The sequence below is a fragment of the Ictidomys tridecemlineatus genome, unplaced genomic scaffold (genome assembly GCF_052094955.1).
Source record: "Ictidomys tridecemlineatus isolate mIctTri1 unplaced genomic scaffold, mIctTri1.hap1 Scaffold_102, whole genome shotgun sequence".
NCBI classification, from domain to species: domain Eukaryota; kingdom Metazoa; phylum Chordata; class Mammalia; order Rodentia; family Sciuridae; genus Ictidomys; species Ictidomys tridecemlineatus.
The window spans coordinates 271,145-293,217 of NW_027520983.1; the positions used below are offsets into that span (position 1 = coordinate 271,145).

The following is a 22,073-nucleotide window of genomic DNA, read 5'->3' on the forward strand; positions in this document are numbered from 1 at the left end:
CAGCAGGATTACATCCCACACATCCACGTCGCCTCTGGCATAGGTGCAAAAGAGAGATAACTAAGACATGGTCCATGACTGTCAAGTTTTGGGAAAAATTGCTTTGAAGAGGTAAAGGGTAAGGCGACACTTGACAGAGATCTGCAGAATTCAGAGCACGTATGTTTTTGAATAAGATTTATGTATTGATAGTTTGTTTATTTCCTTTTTGCTGATGTAGATTTATCTGTAATTTGTTTTTCATTTTTCTTTTTGGAACAGGGATCAAACCCATGGCTTTGGGAATGAGAGGCAAGCACTTTGCGGCTTTGCCATTGATCGCTTCCCAGGCCATTCATTCATTGTCAGCGTGGGAATTTGGGGCTGATTCTATGAATGAATCTACTATGAATATTAAAAAGAGACTGACCAATGGCATTAGTATGTGTCCAACCCAATTAGCATAACTTTGGACCAATAGCATTGGTACTTTTTTCAAGTCCTGATTAGCATAAGTTTGGACCAATAGCATTGGACCAAGTGCTATATAAACCCCTTGGAGGTTGTTCTAGGAAGAGAAGCTGTGAGGCCGTCCAGGTTGCTGCCCTCGAGTCTCGCCGGAGCCTCGCCTCGTCTTGCCGGAGCCTCGCCTCGTCTTGCCGGAGCCTCGCCTCGTCTTGCCGGAGCCTCGCCGGAGCCGCGCCGGAGCCTCGCCGGAGCCTCGCCGGAGCCTCGCCGGAGCCTCGCCGGAGCCTGAGCCTCGCAGGGGCCTCGCCGGAGCCTGAGCCTCGCCGGGGCCTCGCCTTGCCGGGGCCTCGCCTTGCCGGGGCCTCGCCTTGCCGGGGCCTCGCCGGGGCCTCGCCGGAGCCTTGCTTCGCCTCGCCGGAGCCTTGCTTCGCCTCGCCGGGGCCTCGCTTCGCCTCGCCGGGGCCTCGCTTCGCCTCGCCGGGGCCTCGCCTCGCCGGGGCCTCGCCTTGCCGGGGCCTCGCCTCACCGGAGCCTCGCTTTGCCTCGCCTTGCCTCGCCGGAGCCGGAGCTGGAGCCGGAGCCTCGCCGGGGCCTCGCCTCGCCGGAGCCTCGCCTCGCCGGGGCCTCGCTTTGCCTCGCCGGAGCCTCGCCTCGCCGGGGCTGAGCCTCGCCGGGGCCGAGCCTCACCGGAGCCTCGCTTTGCCTCGCCTTGCCTCGCTGGAGCCGGAGCCGGAGCTTCGCCGGAGCCTTGCCTCGCCAGGGCCTCGCCTCGCCGGGGCCGAGCCGGAGCCTCGCCTCGCCGAGCCTTGCCGGAGCCTCGCCGGGGCCTTGCCGGAGCCTCGCCGAGCCTCTCCGGAGCCGGAGCCTCGCCTTGCCTCGCCGGAGCCGGAGCCTCGCCTTGCCTCGCCGGAGCCGGAGCCTCGCCTTGCCTCGCCGGAGCCGGAGCCTCGCCGGGGTCTCGCCTCGCCGGGGCCTTGCCGGAGCCTCGCCTTGCCTCGCCGGGGCCTCGCCTCGCCGGAGTCCAGAGGAAGTTCCAGCCTGCTTTGTTTCCCGGAGATGGTTCCTCGACTTCGTACAGGCTACCGAAAGAAGAAATGGTTGAGGACCTGCTGGGGTCTGCTGCAGCCCTGCGTGGAATGGCCCGCCATGAAGAGCTAGGTCTCCTCTCTGCTGCAGAGGCCTCCCTGCCCCTCGCGGGCAGCGCCTACCTGCCAGCAGAAGCCATGGAGCTTCGTCTTCGAACTCTGGTTTCAAAGGTATTGTTATATTTTAGATAATTAGTCTAATACTGAAATTTGTTAATTTTAATTTCTAATAGTGAAAATTATGAGATTTATAAAGAATAGAAAATTATTTCCCACAGTTCTGGAGGTAAGAAGCCAGAAAAAGTCTGTCCCAATAGTTGAGTCATCATTTGGCAGAAAAGTGGGAGAGAGTATACCCACTCTTAAAAGCCCTTTTTTCTTTCCATTCATTTGATGTTGATTTGAGTGTTATTAAAATGTTTAAAGGAACCGAGGAAATGTTTCATTTTATTAATTTTCACTTATTGGTTGTTTTAGTTATAAAATCCGTTTTAAAAAATTTTTTTTAGTTGTTAATGGACTGTTTATTTTATTTTGTTTATGTGCGGTACTGAGAATTAAACCCGGTTCCTCACACATACTAGGCAAGTGCTCTACCATTGAGCCACAAAAAACTCATTTTGATATAGTCCCTATTTGTATAATTATACTTTACCTTTTTAGAGTTGCATTCTTAGGATGTACATGGCGGTGGGATTCACTGTGTTGTTTCCATGTATATACATGGGAAAGCTGTGTCAGAGTCTTAACACTGTCTTTCCTTTGCTTATGTCCTTTCCTTTCCCTCCATTCCCCATCGTCTAATGTACTGTACTTCTGTTCCTATCACTGCTCCTGTTGTGAGTTAGCTTCCACATATCAGAAAAAAAACCTTTGTCCATTGTTTTTTGTAAACTGGTTTATCTTCATTAGCATGATTGTCTCCAGGTGAATCAATTTATGGGCAGATACTATAGTCATGTATTTTTCTGCAAACTGGTATGTTTTCTTTAATCAACTTTTTTAAAAAGGTGTTCCACTTTGACATATCATACATAAATATAGTATGATTTCTCATGTTTCTGGTTGTGCGGGATGCAGCATCATACTAGTCATGTATTTGTATATGTACTTTGGATGATGATTCATTCTACTATCCATTCTACCCAATATACTCCTTCCCCTCTCTTTACTCCTCTATGCAATCTAAAGCAACTGTATACTTTCCTACTCCCCCACCTTCTCATACACTGATTAGCATAAGCATATCAGGGAAAACTTTCAACCTTTTGTTTTTTGGGATGGGCTTATCATTTAGCATGATAAGCTGCATGCATTTACCAGCAAATGTCATAATTTCATTCTTTAAGGCTGAGTTGTATTCCATCATATATATGTGTGTAAAATTGGTTTTTTTTGTGTGTATATATATACACACACACAGAAACACACACACATGTATATCTATACTCATACACACCACATTTTCTTTATTCATTTATCTGTTGAAAGGCACCTAAGTTAGTTCCATAGTTTAGCTGTTATGAGTTGAGCTGCTGTAAACATAAGGTGGCTGTGTCATTGTAATATGTTGATTTTAAGTCGTTTGTGTATAAAATGAGGAAAGGGATAGCTGTGTCAGATATTGGTTCCATTCCATGTTTTCTGAGGTACCTCCATGCTACTTTCCATAATAGTTGCACCAATTTGCAGTCCCAGAAGCAATGTGTGCATGCACCCTTTTCCCCACATTGTCGACAACATTTATTGTTACTTGATGATTGCATTCTGGATAATCATGTTTGTGACTGGGGTGAGATGAAATCTTTGAGTAGTTTTTATTTGCTTTCCTCTGATGGCTAAACGTTGAACATTTTTTTTCATGTATTTGTTGCTTCTTCTGTGAAGTGTCTGTTCAGTTCCTTAACCCATCTATTGATTTGGTTATTTGTTTTTTTGGTGTTAAGTTTTGTGAGTTCTGCATATATCCTAGGGATTAATGCTCTGAGGTGCATGTGGGGAAGATTTTCTCCCATTCTGTAGGCTCTCTTTTCACATTATTGATTGTGTCCTTTGCTGAGAATATACTTTTTAGTTTGAATCTATCCTGTTTATTAATTATTGAATTTACTTCTTGGAATGTAGGAGTCTCCTTAAGGAAGTCAGGTCTTAGGCTGTCATAGTCAAGATGTGGGCCTACTTTTTCTTCTATTAGGCACAGGTTCTCTGTTCTAGTGCCTAAATTTTGATTCATTTTCAATTGAGTTTTGTCAAGAGTGAGAGAGAGGGCTTTACTTTCTTTTTTGTTTTATGTGGCTTTACAATTTTCCCTGCACCACTTGTTGAATAGACTTTTTAAATTTAATGTATGTTTTTGGTGCCTTTGTCTAGTATGATATAACGGTATTTTGTGAGTTTGTCTCTGTGTCTTCTGTTCTGTACTGTTCATTGGTCTCTGTGTTGTTTTGGTGCCAATGCAATGCTGTCTTTTGTTACCGTGGCTCTGTAGTACAGTTTAAGCTATACTATTATGGTGTGTCTTACTTCACTCTTCTTGCTAAGTATTGCTTTGGCTATTCTGAATCTCTTATTTTTCCACATGAATTTCATGGTTGCTTTTTCTAGTTCTGTGAAGAATTGTCTTTGGGATTTTAATATGAATTCCATTAAAATTTATGCCCAAGCACAAATTAGTTAAAACTATGAAAAAGAATCCCAGTTCACCATGGACCTGACAGCTATCTGGTCACTGGTGTCTGTTGAGCCAGCTACTTTCTCCTGCACACTGGGTGGTGGCTAAGCTGAGGTTACTTGTTGCATTTCGGTGTTAATGGTGTCTTAGAGTTGAGTCTACTCTGCATGTTGGTGCTGACGTCTAGATTCAGGCACACTTTTGCCACCATACAACCTGGGATACTTTTCTGGGTTTTTTAAACTTAATTGTGTCTGAAAATTCTTTGGGTCCTTTAACCACTTTGCTTGATCAACGTCTGTGTGCTAGGCACTATACTAGGTGTGGAGTACAGAGTGAATAGGCCAAGTCCTTGCTTCCATGGCACTTAATGAAGTTTGTAGGATAATCATAGCATCTATATCTACCTCAATGTTACTGTGAAACTTGTATGTCTGTTAATAACTGCAGTGCTGAGGACTGTAATATTGTTGAGGAAATTCACAGACGATTTCATCAGGCACCACCTTGTTTTTGTCTGGGAAGTCAGAGCAATATAAAGTTGTTACTTTTTCTGTAATAACAGACATTGTTTTATTAGTTACACATGACAGTACAATTCTCTTGACAATTCGTACATTTGAATCAAATGGGGTATAATTTCTCATTTTTCTGATTGTACAGGTTGCAGACTCACATTGGTCATACACTCACCTATATATACATACAGCAATAATGTCTATTTTATTCTGCTGCCCTTCCTATCCCCCCTTCCCCCCCCTCCCCTGAAATCTCTCTACCCAATCTAATGTGATATACTTCCTTTTTTTTTTCTCCTCGCAACATCATACATGTATTCTGTATAATGATGAGGGTCTCCTTCCATCTTCCGTGCAATTCCCCTTCTCCCTCTTTTTCCCTCCCACCTCTCTTTCCTATTTAGTGGTAACCTTCTTCTCAATGCTCTTCCTCCCTATCCCATTTTGAGTCACATCCCTTATATCAGAGAAGATATCCGGCATTTGTTTTTTAGGGATTGGCTAACTTCACTTAGCATAATCTGCTCTAATGCCAACTATTTCCCTGTAAATGCCATGATACTGTTATTTTTTGGTGCTGAGTAATATTCCATTGTGTATAAATGCCACATTTTTTTATCCACTCATCTATTGAAGGGCATCTAGTTTGGTTCCACAGTCTAGCTACTGTGAATTGTGCTGCTATAAACATTGATGTGGCTGTGTCCCTGTAGTATTCTCTTTTTAGGTCTTTTGGCTATAGTCCGAGAAGGGGAATAGCTTGGTCAAATGGTGTTTCCATTCCCAGCTTTCCAAGGAATCTCCATACTGCTTTCCAAATTGGCTGCACCAATTTGCAGTTCCACCAGTAATGCATGAGTGTACCTTTTTTCCCACATCCTCCCCAGCACTTATTGTTGCTTGACTTGATAATGGCTGTTATTCTTATTGAAATGAGATGGTATCTTAGAAAAATGCAAATCAAAACTACTCTATTTGCTAGAGATGGTGAGCATTTTTCATGTATTTGTTGATTGATTGTATATCCGATTGTATATCCTCTTCTCAGAAGTATCTTTTCAGGTCCTTGGCCCATTTGTTGATTGGTTAATTTATTTGTTGTTGTTGTTTTAAATGTTTGAGTTCTTCCTATACTCTAGAGATTAGAGCTCTATCTGATGTGAGGGGTAAAAATTTGTTTCCAGGATGTAGGCTCCCTATTCTCCTTACATATTATTTCTCTTGCTGAGAAAAAAAAAAACTTTTTAGGTTGAATTCATCCCATTTTTTGATTCTTGTGCTTTAGGTGTCTTATTAAGGAATTTGGGGCCTGCCCCCACATGAGAAAAACAGACATTTAACAGTTTATATCTGAAACCTGTGAACTTCAGGGATCCCTGTGGGTTGCCTGTCTCCAGGTCAGACACACAGTTCTATGCTTACTCAGTACAGGTTTGGAGACCCTTGAAGCTTCTCCTATAACCATGAGAGCCAGTGCTTCATAGTCGGTGGCAAATTCCGAGTCTCCAGCTCACATAGATGACATATCCCTATGGTGCTGACTTCCCCCCAATCAGTTCATCTCCTGCCTTCACATACTCACTGGCTGCCATTTAGCTGGAAGGCCCTGTTCCATTATTGGAATGTTCTAGACTTTGCCTTAATTGTTCAGAGCTCTTGGAGAGGGGACTGGCCTTTCCTAATCCCCAGAACACTCTCTGTGTCCTCTTCACATGGTCCTGTTATTACTGGCTGTGAGTGTGCTTTTTGCAGATGGTGGTGTACTGCAAGCTTATACCACATTCATTTTGTGTCCTCTTCCTTATAGCACTTAGCAAGGTGCTGAGAGTTGGTCTGAAAAATGACCCAAAACTTCATGAACATAGGGTTAGGAAAACCTAGGGGTTGGAGGCAATGATAGTCTGGAGAGAAACCAATTCCTCCTAGGGAAACACATGCACAATCAATCTTCTTCATTTTAGTAAAACAACATCCTGCACACTAAAACCAATTAATTCTGGATGGATTTCGGAGAGTAAAAAAAAAATGAAGGGAAAACAGAAGTAGAACATAAAATTGAATAGTTTTTCAATTTCTGCTTGTGATCCGGTTGTCACTGTCAGATCACACTGTGCTCTAGCTGGGGATCATGACTATATCACATGAAGTGAGAGATGTAGAAACACATTCAGTTATTTGTCTTGTTGTGACACAGCACATTTCCTTAGTCTTTAATGAGGGAAAAATTACACATTTCCTTTAAATATTGCTCCTAATGAATGCTGTGCTAAGGCTGTTCTGCCTCAGCCAATAAAGACCTGGGCTTTGTTCAGAGGGACCCAGATTTTTAGAAAAAGGCTAAGCAGCAGAGAGAGAGACACATATCAAATCAGTTGTCAGAACAGGACTCCACCATGACTGTAAATATTGAGCAATCACTTCTGGTTGTGTGATTTAGTATCTGTGCTGCCTCTGCATCTGGTGGTCTCTAACTGATAAGCTGGCTTTTGATATTGGCCTGCATGAGGACACCACAGGTGAAGACTTGGGGATGGTGGAGAGCCTGGCTGGGGTTGGGTTGGACCATTGTGTGAGATGCCATGGAAGATGCATTAGACCAATGGCTGGTGGGTAGAATCAGGAAAAAGTGCTTTCTTCTTGACATTGATAGAGGAAGGAAGTCTGAATTTTTCCTAATGGCAATCCCCAGGTAATTAGTTGGATATTCAAACTAGGTTTCAAACTCTACTCTTTCATGAGTTTGGAGGGGAAAACTAGTACTTACTATTTAGCTTACTGGGTGTTAACTATCATAGTGTGCACTGGTTAGTTTATAAAATATCACTGCATCTCTCTCATTTTAATCAGATTTTAAGTATACACATGTGAAGTCCTCAATGTCAACATACAAACAAAAAATAGAGAATGAGAACCTCCTTCATTTCTCTGCCCATAGGCCATTGTGCTGAATTTAATATCTGTTAAGGAGATACGCATTTCCATATTTTTGAAACAAATATAGGTATATATTAACATACTTATACTTTTGGAAAGTCAAAATAAGAGAACTCTTCTCAGTTCTCTGAGGATTTAGACTTAATTGATAAACCTCTATGCAGTGTGGATCTTTTTTTTTTTTTTACAAAGATTATGCATGGCTTTTGTAATTGAAAAGCCATGAGACCAAGTAGAAAAAAATAATTGAAGTAGCCCAATTTTGTTCCTTTCAGGAGAGGATTCAGTCCATCCTCTCACTCCTTCCAGAAATGCTTTCTGCTGGGTTGTGAGTGTAGCTCTATGGTGGAGCACTTACACAGTGTAAAAGGCCCTGGGGTTCAGTCCCTGGTGCTGCAGAATTAAGTAAAGCTGAACAGTAGCAAACAGGGCTGCAGTTCTAGCTCTGTGGCAGAGCACTTGCCTAGCTCCTTTGAAATACTGGGTTCAAATCTCAGAACCACATTTAAATAAATAAAATTAAGGCTCATTGGCAAATAAATAAATAAATAAAAACCAATAGCAAACATTTTCTGGAATGCTGTTGATATGGTATATTTCAACAAAGTGGAAGAAAAGAGCCCACATGTTTTCACTATATAAAAAGGGTAAATGTTTAAGGAGGTAGGTGTCTTTAACTTGATATAAACATACCTTATTTGGTGTATCAAATCATCACATGGTACTCTCTAAATACATAGAATTTTTACATTTTATATATCAGCGACAAATTTAAAATATTTTCCATATTCTCTGAAGTTTTGTAAACAAAACATGATTAAAAAGTTATTTATGAATAAATAACTTCTGAGAATCCTAGGCACTCTCATTTTTATTTTATTTTCCATAGGCTCAGTAATACTTCTGTATTTTCTCTAGGGTTTTGGTATTCTCATTTAATGTATGTTGGCACAGTGTTAAATGAAAATTAAAAAGTCAAGGTTGCTCTTCAGCAGACGTATAAGACAGGTTCTGGAAATTGTGTTCCTATGATAAGATGTTAAGATGATACAGTAAGTCCCTTCTCCTGCATCAGATCCCTTGTGATACTCTGCACCCCCATAGATCTACTTTTTCTGAATTACTGGATTATTTATTGTATTTATTATTTGTTGTCTGCTTCTCTTCATCAGAATGGCACCCACAAGGCAGGTGACTATTTTTCTTGGTTACTGATGTATCATAAGCTACTGTGAAACAGTGGTTGGCAAATAAATAGTGGTTACAGTATAAATGGTTGTGTGAGTGAATGCAAAACTAACTACAACTCTAAAATGTGGATCTGGTGAATAAAGATAAGGAATTCTGCCAGGTACCTGCAAGTAAGAGAGATTGTGTAAGGAAAGCGTCATGAAGCACAGGCTACATATTGATGCTAAGGATGCTTCAGAAATATTATTGGATTAGTCTTCATTGACTCATGCAAAATTAACTTTAATTGAGTGCATACAGTATGTTACTTGGAGCTGGGAAAACCAAGACAACTGCCGCTGAAGACAGGAGATTTTCTACCTCAGGGGCAAGTCTTTTGGGATAAAGGTCAAGGCAAGGTGTAGATCCCCATCTGAGCTACTCTGTTCTTTGGCTCTGAATGTAGATTTAAATGCAGAAGTACATGGAAAATGAAATCCCCTTTTCTTAACAAATAAGATAACTGGGAATCAGCAGTTTCTTGAAGCAGAAACGATTTTGCTTTCCCTCTTTTCCCAAAGCAACAGATTTCTGGTCTCACCAATCAACTAACCATGTGAGTTGGGGGAGGAGGCATCTGCATTTGTCACTGGTCAGTTCCCTCACTCCCAGGGCAGGTGGCTACAGACTCCCCAGTCCCCACCCTGTAACAACTGAAGCTGCAGACAGCCTTCCTTCCAAGAGCACCTTCCCAGTGGGTGATCTGGTGACACAGGGGAACCATGACTCTTCTGGTGTCTAGACTGACAGTTTCCCTGGACGAGGTAAATGCTGCCTGCAGCTAATGGTATAACAGAAACAAAGTTACAGTCCCCTGTCAGGGACAAGATTGCAGACCAGGGGAACTGGGACTGTTATTGCTGCAAAGCAGATTTCTCTGACATCTCCCTGCATTTTGCTGTTTTTCCCCAGGGGTGACTAATAACATCCTAAGCTGAAAGAGTTTTGTATTGTCTGGTTGTGCAACAAAGGAAGGAGAAACACAGGCCTGACCTTGTGTCTCCTATTTATTTCTTTAAAAAAAATTCTCTTGTTCTGCAAGGGATGGAATCCAGGGCCTCACACATGCCAGGCAAGTGCTGTGCCCCTGAGCTCCACCCTGGTGCCATCTTCTTTTTCTTTAAGCTCCATTCAGTAGTCAGCAGCTGTGCTGGTTCTTACTTGCAGTGCATCCAGAACCTGGCCTCCACTCCATGCCTCCATTGTTCTGGCCTCCACTCCATGCCTCCATTGTTCTGGCCTCTCCTGGTGGCTGGGATGACCCCAGTGGGCTCCTGGCTTCTCCACCTCTAGATTCCTATCTGTAGGAAAAGAGCAGTGGAGGGTATACTTCCAATCCTTTCCTTTTTAAATGAAGCACTGCCACTACTAAAGTTTGAATCTGGAATGATCTCCACAGGCCCAGGTGAGAAAGCTTTGATCACAGCCACAGGTGCTCTTGGGAGGAGGTGGGATCTTTAAGGGGGAGGCTAGTGGGGAGCTTCCTGTTAAGGGCCTCCTTTCAGGGGACTGAGGAGTCCCACTCTTTGCTTCCCAGTCATCATTAAGTGAGTCACTTGCAACCATGAACTGCCAGGGTGATATGTGGTTTCACCCCAGGTCCAAGAACAACAGGGCAACCAACCATGGAGTGAAGCCTGCAACAGTCAGCCAGAATATACCTTTGTCTTTCTAAGCTGATTACCTCAGATATTTGACACAGTAATGGAAGGCAATGCAAGTACAAAGCAGGGGAGGGGACCACAGAGAAAAAGGTGTAACAGTGAAAAATTATGTGGAACACCCTAGAACCAAGTCAAGAACAGCACCTTGTCAGCATCCCACATGGCTGCATCCTAGCCCTAGTCCCTCCTCCCTCCAGAAGTAACCAGCCCCAGGGCACACATGCTCAAGGGCTAAGACAGACACCCCATGCACCACTTGGTATGTCTGTGCAGCTCTTGGTTTGCAGGTTCCCCGCCCTGTGTGTCTTTTATTTGGTCTCTTTGTTATAGTGGCAGGCCCTGGGACCCATGGAGGTCCTCACATGTGGATTTTGCTAATTCATATTTAGAATATTGTACACACCTTCCTTTCTCTTTCTTCCATATCTCTTGCAAAATGGCAGCTGGATGTAGAGACCTGTTCAGAGTAATCTGTGATGCTGAAAAAAGTTCTGAATTTTAAAGTAGATATTGGGACCTGAGGCAAATAACATTAGAAACAAGATCATGATGCTAATGTCCACCAATTGAAGCTCACCAGGCTGTCACCTGTGGTCAGAGTCAGTTTACCTATATTTCTGGTGGCTCCACAGCCACACAGAAGCATTTCAGAAAGAAACATGGAACAGTGACCCTTAGAAGATTCGGTCTTCTATTCAATGACTCCAAGATGTGAGTCAGGACAGGGTCAAGAAGTGAGTCAGCTTGGTGATTGAGCATCTTCAATCACTTTTGTACTTTTGTCTCAGGGGTGGGAAGATTACTGGAGAGTCACAGTCCATGTTGGTAAAGAGGTTGCTCTCGCTAAATGGCCATTTCCCCTTGTTCTGGGCAAACCTGGGAAGGTAATGCCTGGTGTCATCCTTCCAGGTTTTGTTCTAAATTTCTCGATATTTTCAGAACTTACTTAGTTGGGAATGTGGTTCCTTGTAGCCCAAAGCATCCCCATCGCCAGAGACAAATGGACTTTCTGAGGTGGCAACACCCCTGGCCATGGAGTCTGAAGAGGTATGGGAAGCTGGAGGAGGGGCTGTACTGGGGTGGGTAAAGGAAAAGAAAACTTTGTTAGAATCTTCTAGGGGGTATGTTGACAGTGAATGTCAAGTTCTGGGTCTTGGGACAGAGGCTACAGCCTGTGAGGAAGCAGGCAGAACCCTGGCACAAAGCTGTGGGTTATGTCAGAAGAGAGGAATCCAGCAAGATTTCAGGGATCCTTGGTAAAGAGGGACTAATTGTTCTCCATGTTTTCAGATATTGCTGTTAGGCATTGGTGAGATCAGGGCCTGGCTGGGTTTCTGTACTTCCAAGCCTTGCCAGGAAAATAAACCACATCCCTTGTAATTATACAGCCACCTCCACTCCTCACAGGAGATTTTCTTTCTCCTCTTTGGTGCCTTTGTTTTATACTTTTTTCTTTGCATTTTTTATTGTTCCAAATGCAGCTGTCGCCCTACTCTCTAAAAACCTGTGCATCAGCAGGGTGGCCTGCAGATGGAATAGAGACTGCAAGCAGGAGGAGGAGGGCATGGAGGTGTGGGGTGCAGGGCTATTACTGTGGATCAGGAAGCACCAGCCTCATGGTGAGCCAGAGTTCGAGGGTGAGGAGGAGGCCTGGGATGACCCCTGGTCTGCTAACCCCTCTCTCTTTTAAAATATCCACCTCTTGTGACGTTAAAGCAGGAACAGATGTGGGGAAAGTGAGTCACAGCGTTGCCCCCTTTTCTAGAATCAGGGATGAATTTGGCATCGGAGCCAGATCTACTTGTTGATCTTGCTCTCTTCCCTTCCTATCACTGATAATTAGATGAATAATCAACAGAGGGCTCGCTTCACTAGACTTGCTGTTGATTCTGGAACCAAGACAAAGATGACAGGAGTCTTGTATGTTTACAATAGTATGCTTCAGCTTGGTGTCCTTTCACATGGAGCCTGAGGCAGAAGTTCAAAGCCAGCTTCACACATGCAGACTTTGCAGATAAAGCTGGAGTCAGGTGGAGTGCTGGTGTCTGATGGAAAAGCAGATCTTAAGAGGCAAATTTGTAGTTGTGGACAAAGTGGCCCAGAGTCACTTGGGCATAGAGGGGGATCTTATGGATAGTTGGAGGAAAATTAGGGATCCCATTAGGTGAGCTAGGGAACTGCTACTCATGTTGGTGGAACCCTTACTTTTCTGTATTTTATTAAAATTGTTTAATAGGACACACATGCAGAAAGAGCACATGCCTTTATGATCATTGACAGGCAGTTGAAATGAACACTCAGGTGCCACATTAGGATGCAGGGGCTCCTGGAATGCTTCTGTCTCCTTTTCTGACCACAGCCTCTAAAGTCATCACTTGGTGATTCAGGCAGTGGCTTCCTGTGTTCCTGTTTCCACGCTGCCCAATGCTGGCTCACTAATATCACATCTTGAACATGTGTCCCATGACATTTCTGCTGAGGGTACACCAAGAGTGCATTGCTGGGACCCGGAGTCTCCATAACATCAATTCCATTAGACAAGCTGCTCTTCACAGGGTTGACAGTGCCCAGATGCTCCATGGACATGGTGGATTCCCATCACTTAACGTCCTCTCCAAAGCTTGTCAGGAGCTTCTGTGCTCACTCGGGTCCCTCCACTAGGCCACAGGCTTCCTTGTATACATGGAGGCCAGGCCACAGGGTGAGCCTCTTCAGGCAGCAGTGGGGACAGTGTGTCCTGTCTACTCAGCAGGCCAGTCCTCAAAATGGCTTAGAAAAGCATCCCTGGAACTCCCATCTTGGCTGCCTCTCTTGCTAACTGTGTAATCATGGGTGATTTATTTAACCTCCCTGTGCCTCCATGTCCTTGGGTGTGGAGCATTGGTGAGAACGTGTGCCTCCCTGGGCCATCTTGATTATTAACAAGTGAAGGCTGCAGAACAATTGGAAGGAGGCAAGTACGCCATAGGGGATCCATAACTGTGAGCCAGAACTGGAATCTTCCTAGGGAATAGTGATGACTATGTTCCACAGATGGCTTAGAAGACAGAAATGGGGCTTGTTCCACAATACTGATAGAGCTCTGTGTGTCTAAGTGTGTCACCTATCAGGGAGGGACAGGCATCAGCCTATCCAAGCTGAGTCCAGATGAAGGAGTTGGCTGTTTCAAGGACCTGTGTTCACCTGCTGTTCATCACAGTGATCAAAATGCCCCACAGTAACACTTTACAGGAAGAAAACATTTAGACTCATGGGTTCACAGGTCTCAGTCCATGGTTGGCCCAACTCTAATGCCTTGGGCCTAAGAGTGAGAGAGATAGATTATACAGCAGGGTATACCAGAGGACATCTGTTCAGCTCCTGGCAACTGGGAATCAGAGAGGGAGGAGCTTGGCAGACAAAAATGCTCTTTATGCCACAGGGTTATGAGCATGGCCAGCTGACTCCATTAGCTCCTCCTCTGATTTCCCAATGCCATTCTTTTCAAGTCTGTTCAGGCTTTTGCCACCTGCTCTGCACCCTTTCCATCAGTGAACTCTGCTCTTGCAATCTCACCTTTTCAGGCCTATGCCTCAGCAACTCGCCTTCCACTGTTGGCACTCTGTTAGATACTGTGCCAGAAGGTTCTTGTTCCGTGCCGTGACTCAGTTCCGGTCACATGTTGAACTTAAAATGCCATATCACCACTGCTCAGAGAAGAGGACCATTGTCTTAGAAGCCTGTTGGTTAGATGGACATCTTTAATGATGCAGCAAATGCTGTCGTGGAGAGTGGGCTAAAGATGAAAAGCTACTAAGAGGTAGTGGAGGACAGTTGGTGAGGAGTAGAAAGTCCCATACTGATTCAGTCTCTTGTTTTCTACTGGTATGCTTCCTCTTTTCTAAAGATGCACACAGAGGCATGGTTGATTGTACTCTTCAAGTGGGTTTAGCATGTCCCCAGTGACTACATTTCATGGCACTGAACAGGCTTGCCTCTTCTCCACAGTGTTCAAATCATGGCAGAGGCCCCACAGTGGGGGCCAAGAGACTGGGGTAGGATCCATGTGGTATCTGGTATCTGTCATCATTTGTAGCACTTACCTTCTTCCTGCAGAGATGGTAATAGCCAGCATTTGTGTCTCATTTAATCTATCTGGCCTCTCCATGTTGTGTGTGTCTCTCTGGATTGAAATGCAACTTTGTATTCTAGGACTCCTTATCTCTGAGTCCCTACTTGTGTTTCACAGTTCAGGGCATGTATAATCTGCTCCATTTTCTATGCAAATTATACATCCAGCCTGGCTCTCAGCAAGCAGCTTCTGTATCCCACACAATGAATCACTTTTGTTGTAACCAAGAAAATGCATTTTTTTTGGATTTGATTTGATGAAACATAACAGAACCAAACATCTCCTATTAACTGTAACTGTTGATTTTAAGGTACATCATATTTAGAACTTTAAATGCAAAAAACTTATCTTGCAAAGATGGACATATTTCTTTTGAAAGTTGTCATTACACATTTGAGGAAAAATAAGTTTGTTTATTTATTTATTTATTTTTGAGAGGGGGAGGGAATTTATATATATATATATATATATATATATATATATATTTAGTTTTTGACAAACACAACATCTTTATTTGTATGTGGTGCTGTAGATGCAACCCAGGCTGCACGCATGCCAGGGGAGCCAGCTACCGCTTGAGCCACAGCCCCAGCCCCTACATTTAATTCTATCAAAACCAGGATCCATTTGTATTAAAATAAAACTACTATGAAAAAATTCAAGATATACATTCCAAAGTCAAAGTACCGTATGAATTGTTCCCTTTATTTAATCCTTTTAACAGTTAATTTAATGTTCTGAAATGCGAAAAAAAATAACAAAAATAACAAAAAAAATGTACAATATCAGGAAGGTGGCCCATGCTTGTAATCCCAGTAGCTAGAGTGGTTGATACAGGAGGATTCTTAGTTCAAATCCAGCCTTAGCAGCAGGGAGGCACTAAGCAACTCAGTGAGACCTTGTCCTTGAATAAAATACAAAATAGGGCTTGGATGTGGCTCAGAAGCTGAGTACCCCTGAGTTAAATCCCCAGTACAAAAAAATAAATCATTTTTTTTGCTAACTTGTATTTTTAAACTTTAAGACTTCATTTTAAGAAAAGGAGCTTTGATTTGTTTTTAGGAAGTTTCTGAATATACCATGGGTGTGTGCATGTGAAGTAGAGAAAACTCTTTCTTACTTTTAATCTGGAAAAAAGAAATTTAACTTCAGCAAAAGTTCATGAAAATCATATCTAAAGTGTGTGAATTATAGAATTCTTATTTATAACCTTTTTTAAGAATAAAGTATTTCAAAATCACTCTGAGAAGACATCTTTTTTGATTTGCAATCCTGTGATTTTTCTGGAATATCTAAACAGTCTTCCAAATGTGAGATCCCATTATACAAATACTACTTAAGTATTTAAGCATGTGTTAATGAGACAGGGCACCTATAGTCTGATATTTTGGCTGTAAGTTCCTGAGGGTCCAGGAGCAATCCAACCCAGTTGTAACCAACTTGTGATAAGCTGTGTGGTTGAGTGTAATGATAATCTACAGGTCTTTATGGTATTAAAGTGTGGGCCACCCACCCTGTGTGGAATTCAGGTGGAGAAGAAAGTAGATGCAGAAGTAGAGAAGGTTTCCCAGAGAGATATTGTTTTAGTCCAGCATTCCTGTTTGAGAGTCTTCAACTGGGTGAAGAGGGGCTATATGTAGCATATGGAATGGAGCCCATCCCTAGATTTCTGTAATTCCCAGCTCTGTAAGATCATAGTGAGAAATGAGTTTCCGATGTATGTAGAGAGAGGATCATAGTCTAAGGTGAATTGTTTAATTGTTTACATTTAATTCTAAGGACCTTTACAAGTTTTTTAAGAATTTCAAGTAAAAGTATTATGAGTTTTGTGACCATGGATTTGAGATGTGTCATTGGGGGAAGGGAAGGCAAGTAGCAATGTTGGTGGCAAGAAGGTCATATATATATGTATATTTATAGTTGTTGTTGTTTTTGTTTTGGTTGTAGTTGGACACAATACATTTATTTAATTTTTATGTGGTGCTGAGGATTGAACCCAGCACCCTGCGTGTGCTCGGTGAGCGCTCTACTACTGAGCCACAACCCCAGCTCCATCACATATTTTCTTCTAATTCTACTCAACATTAAAGAGTGTTGCCATCCAAGTTGAGCAGGACCATTTTGCTGTAGAAAATGTGGAAAATTAAAGTTCTGAAACATTTTTGCTTACTTATTTTTGTGGCTGTGATTTACCATATTTCTTATTTTTATTTCACTTTATTATCCAGTGGAAGAAGACAGAGAATAAAGTTCACAATCAGAAAAAGATATTGCCAATCATATGCCACCTAATATTTTGGTTTACCAAAATATTAGGTGGCATATGATTGTATATTACGGTGACATTTAAATAAAAAACACAAGAAGCACCAGTTTGACAAAAGTATCTTTGAAGACAACGAAAATTCTTTTATCATTATCAGCCTTAGCTACTGCACCTTTACTTTTTTCAGGATTTTACTTTAGTGATTTCAGCAGCTTTCAATATGATATCTTGCCAACAATGTAGATAACCCTGGGGAGGAAGGAGGGAGTCTTCTTTGTCTTCACTCTGCACAACAGGAAAAGGCCCATGGAAACAAAGGGCTATTAAAGTAGGGTTTGTTATTTTTTTGTTTGGCAGCAGTGGTTCATTATCTAGATTTAACCCAGAATTCAAGTTGTGGTAGCATTTAAAGGTCCACTAATAACAAGTCTAATAAAAAATGTTACACATAGAGCTTTAATTAAGCTCTATTGATTAATTTAATACTTATTACTTTTAGTTTGCAAAAATTGATTAAACGTAATCTCTGCCTAATTCTTGATAGTTGTTTTTGTATCCCTACATTATACGCTAGAATTACATCATAATTTTTTACAAATCATTGCTGTATAATAAAAGTCACAAGTTGTTCAGAAGTTTCACTGAAACTGCTCCTTAAATGTTCATCTAAGGTGATCTATAATATTTAGGTATTTAAAGTTAAATATAAAGATTGCCTGATTATTCCATAAATTAAAGTCCTAAGCATATCAAGATGATAGTTTAAAACTGAAATCATGTAGCACAGCCTCTTAACTTTTCAAAAAGGAGTTACCCTGGGTTAAGAATCCTTTTAACTTGTTTTTAATTGCAGAATGTGAACAAGAGATTTATTTTTATTGATTTAGGATCCTCATGTTGACCTCAGTAATTTGGGATGTTACAGGTATGTCAGATCTGAAAACGTGAGGAATCAGGACTCAGCCAGAAGGACACACAACAAAGCAGGTGTGTTCTGTAAATGTGTTGAAGACAAGTCCATGCAAGAGGCAAACTATAGATTCATATTAACCTAAAATTTGGCCTTTTCAGAGTATTATCTTTGGTTTAAAATAGGATTCATTTCTCCAATCATTCAGAGCAGTGAGATAATCATCACTTTTATTAGACTTTTTCTTATTTATATACTGCTCCTTCTAAATCCATCTTCAGTCAAATCATCATTCTTTATTATATTCCATGTCCAAAAATATTTACGGAACAAAATAGCTCTTACTGCTCCTGTGTTAGCCAGGGGGCTTTTCTTTCCATATATACAATCTGACACCTCAGAAACTGGCACTTACACAAAGCACAAGACACAGGCTGTTGTCCATCAGTTAAAATTTAAGGAATTTGTGCTAGTGTCAACTTTAGAGAATAATAGGTAGAAGGAAACCTCCTGCAAGACTGCAGCATAGTCGCATTTCTAGGGCTCTCCTGAAGGCATATTGAAAACTAATGGCTTGTTAGTTTTCATTCATCAACCAACATTTATCTAATGGATAAAAGGGTTCTGTACTTGTTATGATGTAATGGGTAAACAAATTTCTAGTCTTTTGAGATTACTTTCATTATAAATCTTTTTCTGCAATTTGCAACTTCAATGGTCGACTTACAATCTGGGGCCAGAGGAGTAGATTTTGGGCAAAATGTATATTGTTTTAAAGGAAGCATGAACACTTCATGACCCTCCTTTTCTTAAATGGCTTGCAGAACATTATATATAAAGTTTTCTCCAGATCTAAATCCATAGATTTTTACATATAATATGTATGGAAAGCCAGCCTTGTAGTAAAAAATTTTGACCTATTTATAAACCTGCTTACTCTTGAAAATCAAATTATATATTCTGGGGCAGTGGCTGAAGTTTCTTTCATTTTATTTTCCTTTATTTTTTTTTAAATTAGGCTAATATTTTTCTAGTACTTAAGAATGGCTGGTAAGAAACTCATAGATACCTAAACTTCTCTGGATACCTGGAATCATTGGTTTGCTAAAGTCAGCCCTCATTTATTGATGGGATTAGTTTTATAAATCATTGTTAAACACTACCATTATTAAAAGTTAAGTAGATCAATTAAAAATCAGGAATAATTAATACTCAAAATTCATCCCTTCCTAATTACTTTTACCATACTATTATCCAAGGTTCTGAGATGTTGTATACCTGCTTAAATTTTGGAATTAATATATGATAATTAACATACCCCTTTCCACAAAATTGACTGAGAATTTGTAATGAGATGGTATCAGATATGTAGATAAATTTGGGGAGAACTAATATCTTCATAATATTCAATCTTCTAACCTGTGAGCAGTGGATTTTGCCATGAGACATGATACCATTCCAGCAGAAGCAGCACAGCACCTGGCAGGATGGACATGAGAGGACAGTGGTAGCCAGGAGAAGGGAGTGCTGGAAAGGGAGGATTCATAGTTCCATGGGCATCTGGAGAGGGGACATCCAATGGGAAAATGAATAAGGGGCCAGTTGACACTGGGCTGCTTGGGTGTGGGGTCACAATGAACATGGCAGTACTCACATGAATCTGAGAAGGGCCACTGAAGGAAGGCTCAGAAAGTTCTCTGAACCTTGTGGCAGCTGAGGGTTGGTGGAGCTGATGAGGATAGGAGCGCTGATCTCCATGGAGTGGCAGTTGTGGGATGCATGAAAGGACTTGTTTGCCATGGTGAGGGAAGTGAAGGAGTGGGGATTTTTGGTGTTCTTTTTGGTGTCAGGAGTGCTTTGGGGCAGTGCTGCTGAGGGCTGCTGCTGAGGTACATGTTTTAGCATCAACTCCTGGCATGGGAGGCTTATCCCATTCTGTCAGCTGCTTAGCATCCAAGTTAAACTCAATGTAGGAAATTAGAAATATTCCTATTTATTCTGCCAACATTCCCTCAGCACAGCTTACATCCACTCTTTGGATCACAGTCAGAACATCATCCTTAACAAACGGAAGGCAGTCATTATTTGCTGCTTTTTTGTCTTTCACTTCAAAGTCATATAGTGCTTTGTACTGAGGTGGGGGCTGAGGCAGTGGTTTAATAATCTGCACTAAATTTGTTGGGAAAAAGCTATGGATCTCATTGACTTACCCTGTGGAACCAGTTTTCAACAACATGTCATCAAAAAATGTGACATCATTTGCTGAATTTAGTCTCCAGGCTCCTTTTATTGATAGTTTTGTAATGTGTTAGGACATGGTAACAGGTACCCCTCACTGGGGCCTCCAGCCTTGCACCCAAGTCTGCCATCTGCACTGGGAGCTCTACAGATCTTTTGCACTACAATTAGCCATAGTGCTACCCTGAATCCTTAATGCATTTGTTCAGTTGGTTCCACTGCCCCCACTGGCTAGGTTTCCAAGGCCTATGATTGATGTCATCCAGAAGCCTGACCAGCAGGATGTTACCTGGAAGCTTATCATGGGAGCCAACAAGAGTCCTCCACTTGGAACAACTGAGGGAACTTACCATCCCAGCAAACATGCTTTGCAAAACCTATGCTGGCAAGACAAGACTTTTGCAGAAGAACCCAGGACACTCCAAAAGATCCAAGGAGACAGATTCATCCATCTTGATGTACTTTAATGAGAAAAGGCTTTAGAATTGTTCATAGTTGTGTGCAGCTCTTAGAATGATTTATGTAACATCCATGTCATAATTTGCTCTTGCATCTTGGCTCCTCCTCCTTATTCGTGGTCCCACAGTGGTGGCCATGGCCAATGCAGATTCCACCCAGCCTTGCCTTCTGATCCCTGTTTCTCTGAAGCAGGCACAGTGGCCTCTGGATACCCTCATCTCTGCTGCCCCCCTGTCTGCGCAGACACATTACACAGATGTCACTGCCTCCCACTTGCCCAGCCTTAAATAATTGAATGCTTGGTGGGTTAAAAATCAGTACATGAGAGATGGGATAGTACAAATTTCTATCCTGGCTTGAATATTTTGTGTCTGTGTGACTTTGGAAAAAGGACCTAACTTCTCTGCTTTCTTTTTCTCTGGTGGTAATAATAGTCCCTGTCGTAGGAAACCACAGGCATTACAGACAAAGCTCCAATGCAGTGCGTGTCAGGATACACACTTCAGACATGGCAGAACTTGTTACCCTGATTTTAATAATCTATGAAACAAGAGCAATAATGACAGTGACTTGTGGTGATGGGCAGCTGCCAGTGCAGAGATAGCAAGGACCCTCACTCTTTCTGTGAGGCAGCTGAAGGTCAGACACCAAGGTAGATGGGGTCTGGATGCTTGACACTGGTGACTTACTCACAACTCTCCCCCTTTTCTTGAAGAATGTGCCCCAGGACCTGTCCATCTAGAGTTTTGGGCTGGAGTAGTCCCTCTGGTTGCAGACCTTGCAGGAGATGCTGGCTAACATGGTGAAGAAGTTGGAAGGAGCAAGTACACTTTAGGCTGGAGTATTTTAATGTGCTCAAGTGTTATGGGATGGTGTCTCTTACAGGTATTGGAAATCATGTTTGCAGAGATAATTCAATGGCTTTCACTTGTGACTCCTTTGGGGATGACCTTCTGCTTTACCTAGCCACCCTATCAGATATTTAACTTAAAAACAGAAATTTAAGTGGAATGTGATCTGTGTGGCTGCCTTTTGTGCTCATGGAAGCATCCTTTCCTGGGCATTTGTGTGTCTCCCTGCATCTTCAGAGCTCTGACTGCTCCTGTTTTGACCAATTGTTTTGTGCATGGCTCTTTCTTATTGATCATTATTTATTGTCATAACTTTAACTGCGTGGCTATATTCTAAGCTGTTCTTTGTCAAGTAAAATTTCATGGCACTGTTACATACTTTAGGTAATGAAATCACGGTGATATGGCGTTAGTGAATTGTAAATTTGCAAATAGCTAATCATTGCCTTTTGAAAATTAAGACTTTTATTTCTGTCTACAAATTCAGATATTTTCCTTCAAAAAATTATATGATGATTTTAATTATTTTCCATGTGACAAGCTCTTACTGAGTGGGTAGTGCCCATTTTTAATCAATGCATCCAGTTTAATGTTAAGCAGAAGGATAAATGGTCATCTTTTTGGGTCTTCTCTATAATTTTTAGGGGCATTCTAAGTGCTACACAGTTGTGTAGTTTAATAAACTCTAG

General features: G+C 41.9%; 1 long non-coding RNA gene and 1 pseudogene across 1 annotated transcript; one reads left to right on the top strand and one right to left on the bottom strand.

The window, feature by feature from the left end:
- The first annotated feature begins 1,385 nt into the window (after positions 1-1,385).
- LOC144372411 (uncharacterized) lies at positions 1,386-21,866 on the top strand. Its single transcript, XR_013432432.1, has 2 exons — positions 1,386-1,703; positions 21,249-21,866. It is a non-coding gene; the product is annotated as an uncharacterized LOC144372411 (long non-coding RNA).
- Positions 18,863-20,526, bottom strand: LOC144372410 (E3 ubiquitin-protein ligase SH3RF1 pseudogene; annotated as a pseudogene).
- Positions 21,867-22,073: the final 207 nt, after the last annotated feature.